Here is a 12,773-nt window from a genome sequence, read left to right on the forward strand (position 1 = left end):
CTGGTTTTGAAGATCAGACTACTCTGCTGCTTTGGAAGGTTTGGTACCTTTTCTCACATCTGGGAGGCTTAGCAGGGTTAGAGAAGAATTGGCCCCATAGAATGAAGTGTGAAAGGGAGCTGCCGAATTTTGTTCTTGTATTCCTCCCAGCCCCTTTCATGCTCTAACTGCTCCGCCATTGCTCAGTCCCCTCCGTCCAGTTGTGAGGGGGCACTGGAACATTTGACAGGTAGCTTTCAAAGCCTTTTTAAAGATTTTAACTGCTCACTTCCTGCTGTTCTTAATGGAGCCAGGCAAGTAAGTCCTGAACTTGAAAAGGTCAAGGGAAGCTAAATTCCAGGTTTGTGGTGTCCCAGGATCATCCCTCTGCACAGTAGGAGCAACTGTGACCGTGTTTAGTACATGAGCTGTCTACTGAACCTTTCTGTAAGCACCTCTGGTACTGATGTATTTGCACAGCCATCATTCACTGTGCCACTGAAAGTAGCTCATTTGTTGGGTCGGCATTGGTGCAGTTGCTGTGGGAAGAGATTACCTGGATAAACGTGTCATACAGACACGGTTTCAGCAACTATTTTTTGGGCAATTTTTCGATCTCAACTTCGGAAAACTGAAACAGAAGATTTATTTGCTTTCAGCTTGGTTTTCTGACTAAAAGGAGTCTTAGCCAAAACCAAAGTTAACTGGAGAGAGAGACCTCAGCTACTGGATGAAAGCAGAGACTGTTTCTTGGTGTAAGCAGGTAGGGAAGCTTCCTAGAGGAAGAACCTTACAGGTTTGACCCATACCTCTGTAGAATTAGAACAATAATCACCTCTTTTGTCTGGCTGGCTGTGCTGTGTTTAATGCCCTCAAAAGCAGGATGCACTGCGGGCTCATATTGAGCCTGCTGTCAACCAGCAGAATCAAGTAACTTGATTGCAGTAGCACTTGAATAGGTCCACAAGGATTTTGTATGGAAGGATCGAGTATGAGGTTGATTCACTGAAGACTTTGTATCTTCAAATATTTTAATTTGGTAAGTATTTTTAAAATAGCATTTTAATCCAGAATTTTATGGTAGTTTTCTATGGAATATCTCTCAGAGTTGTTGAAAAAAAATAGTTTATTTCAGCTACTGCTTTTAGCTGCCTGAGACTTCTGTTACATTGTGATGTATGCCTTGTTTTGCAATCCTTATTAGACTATTGAAAGAGCTGGTGGATGTCCTTTTCAGAGTCTGGTCTCAACATCTTAATTGCAATATAATTAAATTACATCTGTACGTGATGTACTTATCAACATAAGGAGATCCAGGCAGTCTGCAAAGTGCTACTAAATGTAGGATTTTCCCTGTGCTTGACAGCATGAATCACTTCGTATTTGTGTGTGATTCATCAGTGGTCAGTTCTGTTTTGACAGTTCAGGTGTTGCAACTGACGCTGTAGGACCTTCTCATCACTGAAAGCTATAGGCTGGTTTCCTTTTGGATTTTGAATACTTGGGTACTTCCAGCGATGTCTGCCTTCGATGTCATTAATGCTGTCAGTCCTGGGATGAAAAACAAGCGCTAGAAACTTCTTCTATCTTACTTGATGGTATGGTTTTGTGTATACAGTTCACTCTGCTCGTGGACATCATGGAACTTCACAGAATTAAGGTGTTGGATCCTCTCAAAGACGGAAGCAATTAGAGGTGGAGGAGGATGCTGAAGCACTTTAGGTGCTACCAGATATCAGGTTAGCAGTATTTCTGGACCATAACTCAGATTTTTTCAGATATGTTGCTAGTGTAGTACATTGTATGTCCATTGCCATCCCTAAGTTATAAGGAGGACTTTTAGGAGAAGAGTAAGGAAGGAGTTGGTAGTGTTTTGTTTTTTTTCATCAATTGTGCACATTTCTTAGAAGAAATGTTGTAGCTCCTATGTTTCTCATAACTTAGTTTTCAATACAAACAAGGTAGTTTTAATAATGTGTCAGAGTAATGTTCCTGAACAGTCCAGGTTAAAGTCTCTCAGATCTGAACAGCAAGTTTTCTTTTTAATACTCATCTGATCACTCTTCAGCAGCAAGCTACTGATAATGCACTTCCATTCACAGGAAGTTGTTGTTACCCAGTCTCTTGGGAGGGAGTTGAGGGACATCGAGCTGAGCATCCAACCAAGCAGGAGGGCAGGTCTTTACATCTCGGCTGTTATCGCTGCATCACCCTGTGGAACAACTGGGCATAATTTAGTTTCCTTGTGAGCTGTGTACTTATGAAGTGCTGAAGTGGCTTTAGATGCATGGATCTACTTTCTCTTTTCCAGAGGTTATTTTGCTAGTGCTCAACCTGTGCTCTCTGTTTTGCTGAGTTCTGGAATCTAAACCAAGCACCTTATGCCCCGGATCCAGGCTTGCTGATTAGCTTTAGAAGGTGAAAAAGCCGCCAGCTGAGGGAAAGCCTTAACAGCACTTTGGACCATTCCCTGGAGTTTAAATCTAGCTGGGGACTGGCTGCCTCAGAGGATCAGTACTGAAACGCACCAAATTTGTCACCTTTAGTCTACAGCCATGGTAAGTGATAAAGCACCCAGCCTGGGTCAGGAATGACGCTACGTTGTTGTATGAGGCCTGCGTCTGTCTGCTGCTTTGACCTACGGCTGGAGCCAATGCTTTAATGGCCAGTTATTTGCAGTTTAATTCTGTTTTTCTGATCCGTGCAAATGCTGCCTAATGCACAGTTTCTCTTCCTCTTTAGTATTTATGCAGCTGTGATGAACAGTGTCCTTAGTGCCAAGTTAATGAATCGATGTTAATGAGTACTCATTGTCCACAGATGCCCACGCTTGTACAGCAGGTGGAGAGAAGTCACTTAACATCCCGGTGGCCACAGGGGGCACCAGGGAGTTCTGCTTGCCTACAGCTTTCTGTTAGAAACTTCCCAAAGTACTCTTTCTTTGCTTTGAACTGACACATCAGCATTCCTTTGTTTCTTTCTTGAAACAGCTTTCACCTCATGTATGCCGTTAAAGCAATGAGCATCTAACACACGTTCAGCAACAGCCACTGGTTTGCTCTGTGTTCCCTTTGGCTGTGGAACTGCTCCGTGCCCCAGAGTAACCATGGTCTGATAATCTTGGTGGGGAACTGCTACAATTCCAAGTTGTCTGGGGTGTGTGCATGAGTTTAACATTACTTTCATGGTTTTGGAAATGGGACTGCATGACAGATATTGCCAAGGAAGATGAGAAGTCTGCACCCAAAGCTATTTCTAAAGGATTAGAGAGAGTGCCCCAGCTAGACACAGGCATGTGGGAATGATAATTTAGGTGACAGGACAACGGGTAACAATTTTTAAACTAAAAGAGGGTAGATTTAGGTAAGTTATAAGGAAGAAATTCTTTACGCTGAGGGTGGTGAGGCACTGGCACAGGCTGCCCAGAGAAGCTGTGGATGCCCCATCCCTGGAGGTGTTGAAGGCCAGGCTGGATGGGGCTGGTGGGAGGTGTCCCTGCCCAGAGATGGGCTTTAAGGTCCCTTCCAACCCAAACTGTTCTACGTAGAATGAGAACAGTGTGGCAGGGAGAGCCCTTAGTATGTTTGAAATAACTTTTTACAGCCTAACGGGTTATACAGGAAGGCATTTTGGAGGAGTTGAACAAGTACAGTATATAAAACAGAGAGCACTGTGTCTGGGTACTGTTTTCTGGGCACTGTTCACAGTCCTTGCCTAATGCTTTGCATGAAGATTTAACACACATCTGTCTGTGGTGCTTGGGCTAACAGTGATAACTCTGTTTTAAGTACCTCTCTCTCCCTGTTTTTAGTAGTGAGCCCTTCTGGAGTAAGGGGTTGTTTTCCTCTACAGAAAACAACACTTTTTCCAACAACACTGAGTAATTGTTTAGAGCTCTGGATGCCTGTTTAGAAAAAGTTAAATCTCTCTGGGTTTTGTTTTGAGAGATTTCACTTTGTGTGCTTTTCAGTCCTAACATCTTTCCTGAGCTGGGCTTGAAGTATGAACGTTCATGATCCAGCCCCACTGACTTACAAGGAGAGAACCCTTCACTGGACCAATTGACTAGGTTTAAAATAAATAATAAAAAAGTTGCAAAGCTTTTGCTCTCCTTACTGAGCTGCATTAGCAGTTATCTAAATACTTCTACGATTTTTGCCTCATCTTCTGTGATCTTTGCAAACCAGCTTAGAGGAGACTTCACAGAGGCAGTTAAGAAGTGCCTTGTAAATGGAAGTGTGTAGTCAAGGCTGCCTCAGTCTGTTCACTTTTCATTTTCTTTGCTTTTGGGGGAAGAGAATGGAGCTAAGCAGTAGCAGTGATGAAAGTGAACGCTTCTAAATGAAAAGCAGTTATAGTGAAGACCAGTGTTTAGAGCTAGAAGGACAGTGGGACTTGACTACCTCTTAAATCCCACAGTTTTTTTTAGGTCTTTCAGAGTTTATTGATTGCCAAGAAACAGCCTCTGAGCTGAGTAGATTTTTTTTTCCTCTTTCATTTTCAGGCTGTTATTTATTATTGCTGTAACAAAGACTGTGAGAACAGCTGATGCACACATCATGCCATTAGAGCGAAGCCAGAAGGGGTCTGTATTACTCTGTTCTTCTACACATTAATGTACCACAGAGACTGTTTAAAGCTGGGCATATCCATGTCTATGTTTTCTCTTTTAATGCTTAGTGCAGTTACTAATTATGAAGTCACAGTAGTTTTTCAGTGTAAGGTAGATAATGCGTTATTGGTGCTCTTCAGCTAGCTGTTAGAGCAGAAGTTCTCTGCTGAGCCGTCATGAGGACAGCACAGACCAAGGGCTTGACTACGTGCACTACGGAAGAGATGCGCCAGAGGCAAGACTGGTGCAGTGGCACTTAATACCCTGAAGATGGAAGTGGCGATGTGGTTGCTTATGGTCTATCTTACTGTGCTCTCAACTCAGAACCAGTGTTTTTTTGTTTTCCTTTATAAGAAGCTGAGGCTCTGCTATCTCAATGCTGGAGTGCCTTATGAAAATCTTTTAATATGAAAAGGTTATGAGATATACTCAGTAAAGAGTGAGCAAGGCCTCTGGGACAGATCCCACTCTATGTTGGATCATTATTCCTGAGAGGCAAATTGTAGTATCTGCCCATAGTTTCCATCAAGCTGGTTGGGGGTTGGAGCTGGAGAGCCTGGAGGAGCTGTATTTCTTCACTCCTGGGAAGGCGATGAGGAGGTTGTGTTACTATCTAATGACAGGGAGAGTGCAGAAAGGACAGAGGCAGCCTCCTCCTGGAGGTGATCAGTGACAGGATGAGGTGCATCAGAGATGAATTGCAGCAATGGGAATTCTCATTAGGTATTAGGAAAAAAAAAAAAAAAAAGATCATAAGGGTGGTGAAACATTGGAACAAGTTTCCCCAAGAGCACAATCAGCTGAGTAACCTTCCAGGATGTGGCACTGAGTGGGAGGTTGTGCCAGAGGAGCTCTAGATTCCTCCCCAACTAATTTTTTTCTATTTTTTTTAGTGTGTTTTACAAACCAACTCCACGTTGATGGTTGGTTCCTTTTTGCCCTTTGGAGAACCAGAGCCAGCATGAGAAGTCCAGTTGATGAAAAACTGACATCTTTACCGAAGCCTGCTTGTGCCTTATGAACAGTCCTGAGGAAACAGCTACTGCAGAGCAGGAGACACGCTGCGTGAGCAGGCTCCAGCTGTTCATCGTGTAAGTATTTTAGTGGCAATGCAGTGATTGGTGATATAAATCAAAGAACTCATTGAAACACAGGAAATAAGTCACACAATACTTTTAGTCCATACCAGCAAGAGGCAACACCCCATAGAGTTAAACACATCCACGTAGTTAAACACAGCTCTGTAGCTGCCCCCACAGCATTAAATACAACGCTGTGCTGCCTGTGTCTTAATTGCATTTCACATTGTAAGTTCAGAAGGAGGGTGGTTTCTCTGACATTTGCAGATATGCAGTAAAATATGTCAAGACCGTCATGGAAACCATACAGAAAGGAAATTGCAGCATGGAAACAAAGTCTCTCTTTCTCTCTCTCATCCTTTCTGAATATACTGAAATGAACTTTGAGTTAGTTGGGCTGCTTATAACAGGCAATGCAGAGTGACATGGGTTAGTTAACCTCTCTTTTTCCATAGTGATCCTTGAGGCAGGGTAAAGGTTTGTTGTCTTTGGGTTCCTGTTCACAACTTAGTTTCATATGGCTATTTTCTTTGCTTCTGCAGATAAGGTAACACAGACATTGTCCATCTGAACAGTTCCTCAGTAGCAGACGATAGTTGTGCTCATGGGGATAGAGGGAGCTGGGCTGGGTCTGAGTCAGAAAGCAGCAAGAGGAGTTAAGGTGATGTTACTAAATCTGACAGAAAAATGTGAAAACAAAACAAGCAGGAAAACAAAATAAAACAACAAAACTGCTAACACCAAACCACAGCCTGAATCATGGAAAACAAAGGGCTGTGTTAGTTGTGGACATCTTCTTGTCTGCTGGGATTTCATTTTGGGCATGTGGGTATGGGTGGTATGATGGATTTTTGAGGCAGAAACCATAACTTTAATGCTATTTCTATTGCTAATTCCCAATTTAAATCACACAGCACTAAGCGTTACCAGCTGCAGATGACTGTTGACTTCCAGTCTGTTAACAGAATGATACAATATCCCAGACCTGAAATAAAATATCCGTTGGAACTTGTCAGCTTGGGTTAAACAGCTAAGGCTGGATACTTGTGAAGGCTCCCCGCAGTTATGCAGCAGCTGGGACAAGACCCAAGGTCCTCAGCTTCTAAATTAGCTGTGCTGCAAGGGAGGTGGGGGAATCGCCCTGTCACTGTATGCCTGGCAGGGTCTGCTTGGCACTGCCTGCCTCTCATTGCTCTGAGGACTGACAGCAGGGTCAAAGCAGCCAAAAGGAGAGTTCCCTGGGTGGTTGCTCTTGTTTGCAAGAAAGCACAGGCTAGCCATAATAAGTCTTTTCTTAAATGCAGCCCCTCCAATGTTTTCAAGATGTTTATTTACTTATTTTGGCTTACAGTGCACAAGAAGCAGTATTGTCTTCCAGAGAGAAATGGCTGCTAGATGAGAACACTTTCTGTATTTACCACTTGCTTTAGATTTGTGCTTTGTTTACTGGCAGTGTTGGGATATATTACTTGGAAATAATATGGTGCTTTGAAAGTAGGATGAGATGAATCCTGTGTGGGTAGGAGTTGTTTTAAAGACTTTGTGTTCTGCTACTCTACTATAACTTTCATTATTAATGGTATTCCCTTCCACGTGGTGTATCTTTGAAAAACAGGCAATACTAGTGGCATCTGTGTTGTGTTGGGATACTCTGAGCAGACCTTTGCTGTTAAATTCCTGAAAATACCCTTACTTCTGATTTGAACTAAAGTTAATATTAAGTGGAGTTGATGAGAATTTTTCACTCTTCCATATTTATTTAGTTTTTCGTGGGGAAATGGGATGGGTGACTCATCTCACTGTAGTAGCATTTACTTCATGTGCTCCCTGAGCATTTTTTGTCCAAGTACGTGGATGATATATTTGTATTTTAGACTTTATCAAACTATGATTTTTTTTTTATCAAATTTCTCAGCACTCAGTCACACACTCATGCTGCTCAGTATTGTTATTTTTTCATCCATTTTTATAATGACACTTAATGTCTGACAGCAGCATTTATCTTCAAGCATCCTGCTTTTGTCCCGTCATTGTACTGATAGGTTCAACCCATGTTTATGTTCCTTCTGCTAATATTAATGACAGGTTTCAGTTTGTGGAACTGCTGTGGGTGCTGGAAGAAATGAGTGTGAAAAATGGCAAAATTGATGGTCCTGGCTACATTTGCTGAAATGAGCTCAAATTGCTTCTGTAGCTCTCAGGATCAGGACTCAATAGAAAAGAAAAGAAGGAAAAAGGCTTGTGCATGTGTGTAGGTAGGTGTGAGGTTGGGTAGGGATCTGAAGACACCTGGAGATAACAAACATATCTGCAGACTGAATGTGGTCAGACTTTGTTTCTAGATATACCTATTTTGGCCTTTGCCTCAGGGAGTTATGGAAGAGAGAATTCTTGTTACTTGAGAGGATTTATTTTTGTATTAATTTTATCACTTACCATAAGAATAACATAGCTAGAGACAGCATATGTGATACAGCCTACCTGTGAATTAATAACTAAGTAGCAGAAGTATGTGGGTTGTGCTCTTACAAAGCTCGTTTGAATTTAAGATCAGGATAGGAGCAAATTCACAACAGTTTTGGCACTATAGCTGTCTGTCTCCTTGTCAGCAGAATTCCCTTGTCTTACTTTGGCCATTCCTCTGTTGTGTCTCTGCAAACATGCCTCTACTGGGGACAAGAGAAATCTTGTGTTTACATGAAAGATTTTGTTTTACATTTGCACTGGCCTTTCTGTATGGAATTCTTCCCTCCCTCTGCTCTGGGAGGGAAGAATTCCATTCTCTTCTTCCTTTCCTTATAGTTGTATCTTCTGAAAAACATTTTGCAATGCTATACGGAAGAATGCTACATAAATTTAAATGCTATTGTATTGTCTCAGTCTATTGTTTGTCTTGCAGCTCAAGCCAGGTTATATTCTCGCTAGGAACAAGGCAATTACATGAGAATCTAGTGCTGACTGTTCAGTGTTATTTTTTATTACAGGCAAAATAATAGGCTCAACCTTCTGCCAAATGCCCTTTTCTTTCTTTACCACACCCTTCTTACCTTCTTCTGTTTGAATAAGATTAGTGAAGTATAGAGAATGTTTAATTAAGTTTAATTGCATGACAGCTTAAAAGTGGGAAGGTAATTACTCATTTAATTATTGTGCTGCTTCGTGCTTAAAGTGTGTATATAATTGCTCTTTTTATAAGGACACTCAACTTTGCAAGCTTGCATGAATTTATAACAGCCTCATACCTTTTGCTATTGTTTAAAGTAAAACTAAGCAAGTGCCATCTATAAAACAAGAGAAGTGCATTCTGTCAGCCCAGCCATTCTCCCCCTTCTCTGCTCAGTTTTGATGGTGTCATCCTCCCTTCATCACATTGCTGTACTGGGAAGGACTTTAACATTAATCATATTTAAATACATAACCCACTATTTCTTATATATTTTTTATTAACAGTTGTAGAACACATTGAGAACTTGGGATTGCAGACGTTCAAGTGTAAATTATTATTTCCTACAATGTCTGCATTAATTATTTCTTTGGTGGCAACCTGATAGATCACTGAATTTGATTGCTTGAAACAGTCAAAGGTTAAGTGACTCTCAGTTAGTAGTGCTGGTAGAAGAGGAGTTTTCCAGTGCACATAAGGGCTCTCAGAGGTTTCTAAACAAGTGCCTTTCTTTGCAATAGTCTGTTTCTCTTCTCCCTTTAGTAGTACTAGCAGTAAGGCTGAGTTGCTGAGTTCTGACAATCTAGTAATTCCCAGGGCAGCTAACTGAAAGATGTTTTTCCTGTAAGAGTCACCAGAGTGGAGAGAAGAAGAGCAGTGGAGGAGAACCAGCTAGTCAAACACAGTGACATTTGTAATTGCAAGGGGATCCAAAGTCTGAGGTAGTTGCAGGCTTTATATGTTTTTTTGTTTAAATAGCAAACATTACAAGAAAATCCTTGCACAAAGTCCCTCTGTAGTCATCAGGCAAGCAAATTAATTTCTCCAACTCTGTCCAGGTTACTATCAAGTTAATTCCGGTATTGATGAGTTCTCATAACTTTTCCAAGTGAGAGGGAGTGGGCGTGCACGTGGAGGAGATTCATTATGGCAAGTTAGTACTTGTATTTGGTGACCCTGATGTGACACATCTATGCAAAGTCAAGGCCAGTTCTGTGTGACCTCCCTGCCAGAAAGGTAAAGGACTCAAGCTGCGTAAGTCCAGAAGACTGCGTATGTCTGCATTTGGGCTTCCCTGCAGCCTGCAGTTATCCTGGTTACTGCCTGTGTGTCTCCAGACGCTTTTCCTCCTTGTGTGGGTAAGGAGATCCTGAGTAATTCAGGCCTATCTTCCTGGGGTTGCCCAGAACCCAGTGTGGGATTTCTCTCCTGTACAGGGGCGACTGTTCCTTGTCACTGTCAGCTGCTTTCAGCCTTCCCTGGCTCTTGGTATCTGTATCCATGTTTCCTTCCCACGTCCCCTCAGCCTTGGGTGTACTCCCAGAACTTCTTGACCTTTCCAGCACTCCTCCTGTGTGTCAGGCCTTTCTTTCTAAGTCACTCCTCGAAGGAGATGATTTGACTGTTCAGTAACCCCTTAGGAACTGCTGCCATTCAGACCATATACTTCCCATTGTGGATTCTGTGGCTGTTAAGGGACCTTTTTTTCAGTATGATGAGGTTTAGTGATATGACAGTAAGCGTGTTTATGGCCAGTGTACTGGAATAAAACAACTTTAGTTTAAATATGTGACTTTTTTTTTTTTTTTTTTTTTTTGCCTAGCCTTATAAATACTGTCAGTGGGTAAAAATACATGCTGCTTCCACAGAGGAAAACAAGAGAGAGCTAAACTTCATGTTTTGATAGTTCAGCCTTTGTTGGTTACTTGAAAGACCCGTGGCTATCTATTGCCCTGTGAGAAGTAATTCTTACAGGTGAGTTTCCTAGGGAGGGTGGAAAGGTGGGGTATGAGGGGTGATGATCTTAGAAAGTTTCTTTGCATGGTCTGGAAAAGATGCTAAGAAACTGGTGTTAAAAATGGGATGGAGGAAGAGGGTTCTGAACTCAACAGGATTCCTGCTTCTGCAGAGAAGGGAAATTGCTGCCTTGCCAGCCTCTGATGAGCTCCTGGGAGAAGGGTCCTTGATAACGCAGCTCCATTTAAGTACTGACTACTGACACCAGGGTGATAATAGCCAGTTCTGTGCTCCCTGCAAGTCAGCATCTCCCAGCTTACGATGGGGTTCCACAGAGCTTTATAGGGAAAGCTGTTCTGTGTAATGAAGCAAGTATCCTGTCTTCTTTAAGGCAGTAGTCTGAGCCAGCAGAGCCTGAATGTAAAGGTAGGGCCTAGCGAAGCATAATGTTTACTGCTGAGTACTGCTGTTTAATCAGTATTACACTTTTTAAAAAAAGAAACTGCAAGGAGGAATAGACAGGAACAGGCCAGAGAGACTCAGCTGTGGCAAAAGAAATTTTAGACTTTATTTTTAATCACCTGCAAGAAGGCATGGCCACAGGGTGAGCAGATCTGGCAACAAGAGAAGTTGTGCTTAAGTGATGTTAAGGTAATAATATATATCATGCTGAATTGACTGAAATGAGCAAAATATGTCTGTTGACATTAATGACGAATTAACCTTATATGATGACTACTTTGAGAATAATGGCCTCCTTATTTGATGAGTGCCAGATGAGTTTGATTTTCTTTTATAATCTGCCAACTGAGCTTTCTCTGCTGATTTGATTGTTGATTTGGAAAAGCAGATAATGAAGTGCTGTTTTCATTAGCTGTGTGTCTTGGGGATTCATAGTCTCTGGAAAGTTCTGTTGGCCATCCAGAGGCTGTAGTTCTGTGCCTAATACAGGCTGATGCAGCATCACTGCAAAAACAAAGGTCAAGAGCAGTAGCTGGGAATGTGCTTGAATGTTTTGCTAAATAAAGGCCTGACTCCTCAGCTTACTAGTTTGAACAAATGGATTTAATTTTTTTTTTTTACAGAGGAAAATAATTACAAATTTTCTTAGTTGGTGTTCTGCAGATTATAATAAAGTCAGAATGTCAGTAAAGTCAATAAGGATGTTACACTCCTGAGATGCTTTTTGATCAGAAGTTCTGTTGGCAATTGTTTTTGCATAAAACATGCTAATCTTGTGGGCTTTTTCTCCTTATTCACTCTTCTTGCATTCAGCATGAAAAAATGCTCTTTCGCTTACCTCAGTCTAAGTAGCAACAGGGCAACATTGCCACAACAGCAACGTTGCCCTTTTGGAGGCACCACGCTGACAGCTGTTGAACTGAGAGTTTCCCTGCCAGTATGCAGCAGAGTTGAGAGGCTGTGTTTGACAGAGTTAGCATGCTTGTGGCTGTTTGCTTCCAAAGCCTGCAACGTTCTGCACCCAGCAAAGACAAAATGGAAACGAGACTGGAGAAAAGATGTTTTGAAACAAATTCTTTTTAGGTTATTTTACCATAACCTAGAAATGTTTCCGCTGAATGTCTCTTTTGCACTGATTTTATGGAGAGATGTTGTACTATGTCAGAATTAGGGAAACCATGCATCTCTGCAGCAGTAGCTCCCTTAGCCTGGAAGTGCAATGAAACTGTACTGCATCACTGTAAAAACGGCTGTGCTAACATCATCCTCGGTAGTTTGAAATCTGATTGTGGCATGCTGAAATGGTCTAGTTATCTACTTGCTACAGACCTTGAACATGCAGTCGAACCATGTCATAGCTACTTTAGACATACTCACTCCTAGTCACAGAATGAGTAGAAGGTGTAGAGGTGTTGCAGAAGTTACGAATCTGCTGGGGACAAGAAGTGAGAATGGGAGGCTCCTGAAAGTTCAGCCAGGACTTTGTTTCCTTTTCAAAAAGCTAATGTACCGAGAACGTCTTTGAATAAAGTGCTTAGCGAACTGTGGGATTTCTCAATAAATAAATAAATGAAAATGCTTCCTTTCTTGTTTGTTTGTCTTGGTGCCTTGAGCTTTCCAATGCTTCAAAAGCCTTTATTACACACTGTGTTAGTGTAGCTCTCTCAAGTAAATGGTCGTGATGAAGCACAGTAAGGGGTATTCACCACCACCAAACAGGGTGTGCCTTGCGCTCAGGTGG

General features: G+C 41.9%; 1 long non-coding RNA gene across 6 annotated transcripts in view; it reads left to right on the forward strand.

The window, feature by feature from the left end:
- Positions 1–644: 644 nt before the first annotated feature.
- LOC106031698 (uncharacterized) overlaps positions 645–12,773 on the forward strand; it is a 524,145-nt gene continuing 512,016 nt past the window's right edge. For 4 of the 6 annotated variants that reach the window (XR_010832897.1, XR_010832893.1, XR_010832898.1 and 1 more), the window contains exons 1-3: positions 645–2,537; positions 4,484–4,564; positions 5,485–5,682. This is a non-coding gene — a long non-coding RNA (uncharacterized lncRNA). The remainder of the gene's footprint in view (positions 2,538–4,483; positions 4,565–5,484; positions 5,683–12,773) is intronic. The other 2 variants (XR_010832895.1, XR_010832896.1) reach the window with 1 other exon arrangement.

Source organism: Anser cygnoides, chromosome 7 (assembly GCF_040182565.1).
Source record: "Anser cygnoides isolate HZ-2024a breed goose chromosome 7, Taihu_goose_T2T_genome, whole genome shotgun sequence".
Lineage (NCBI taxonomy): Eukaryota > Metazoa > Chordata > Aves > Anseriformes > Anatidae > Anser > Anser cygnoides.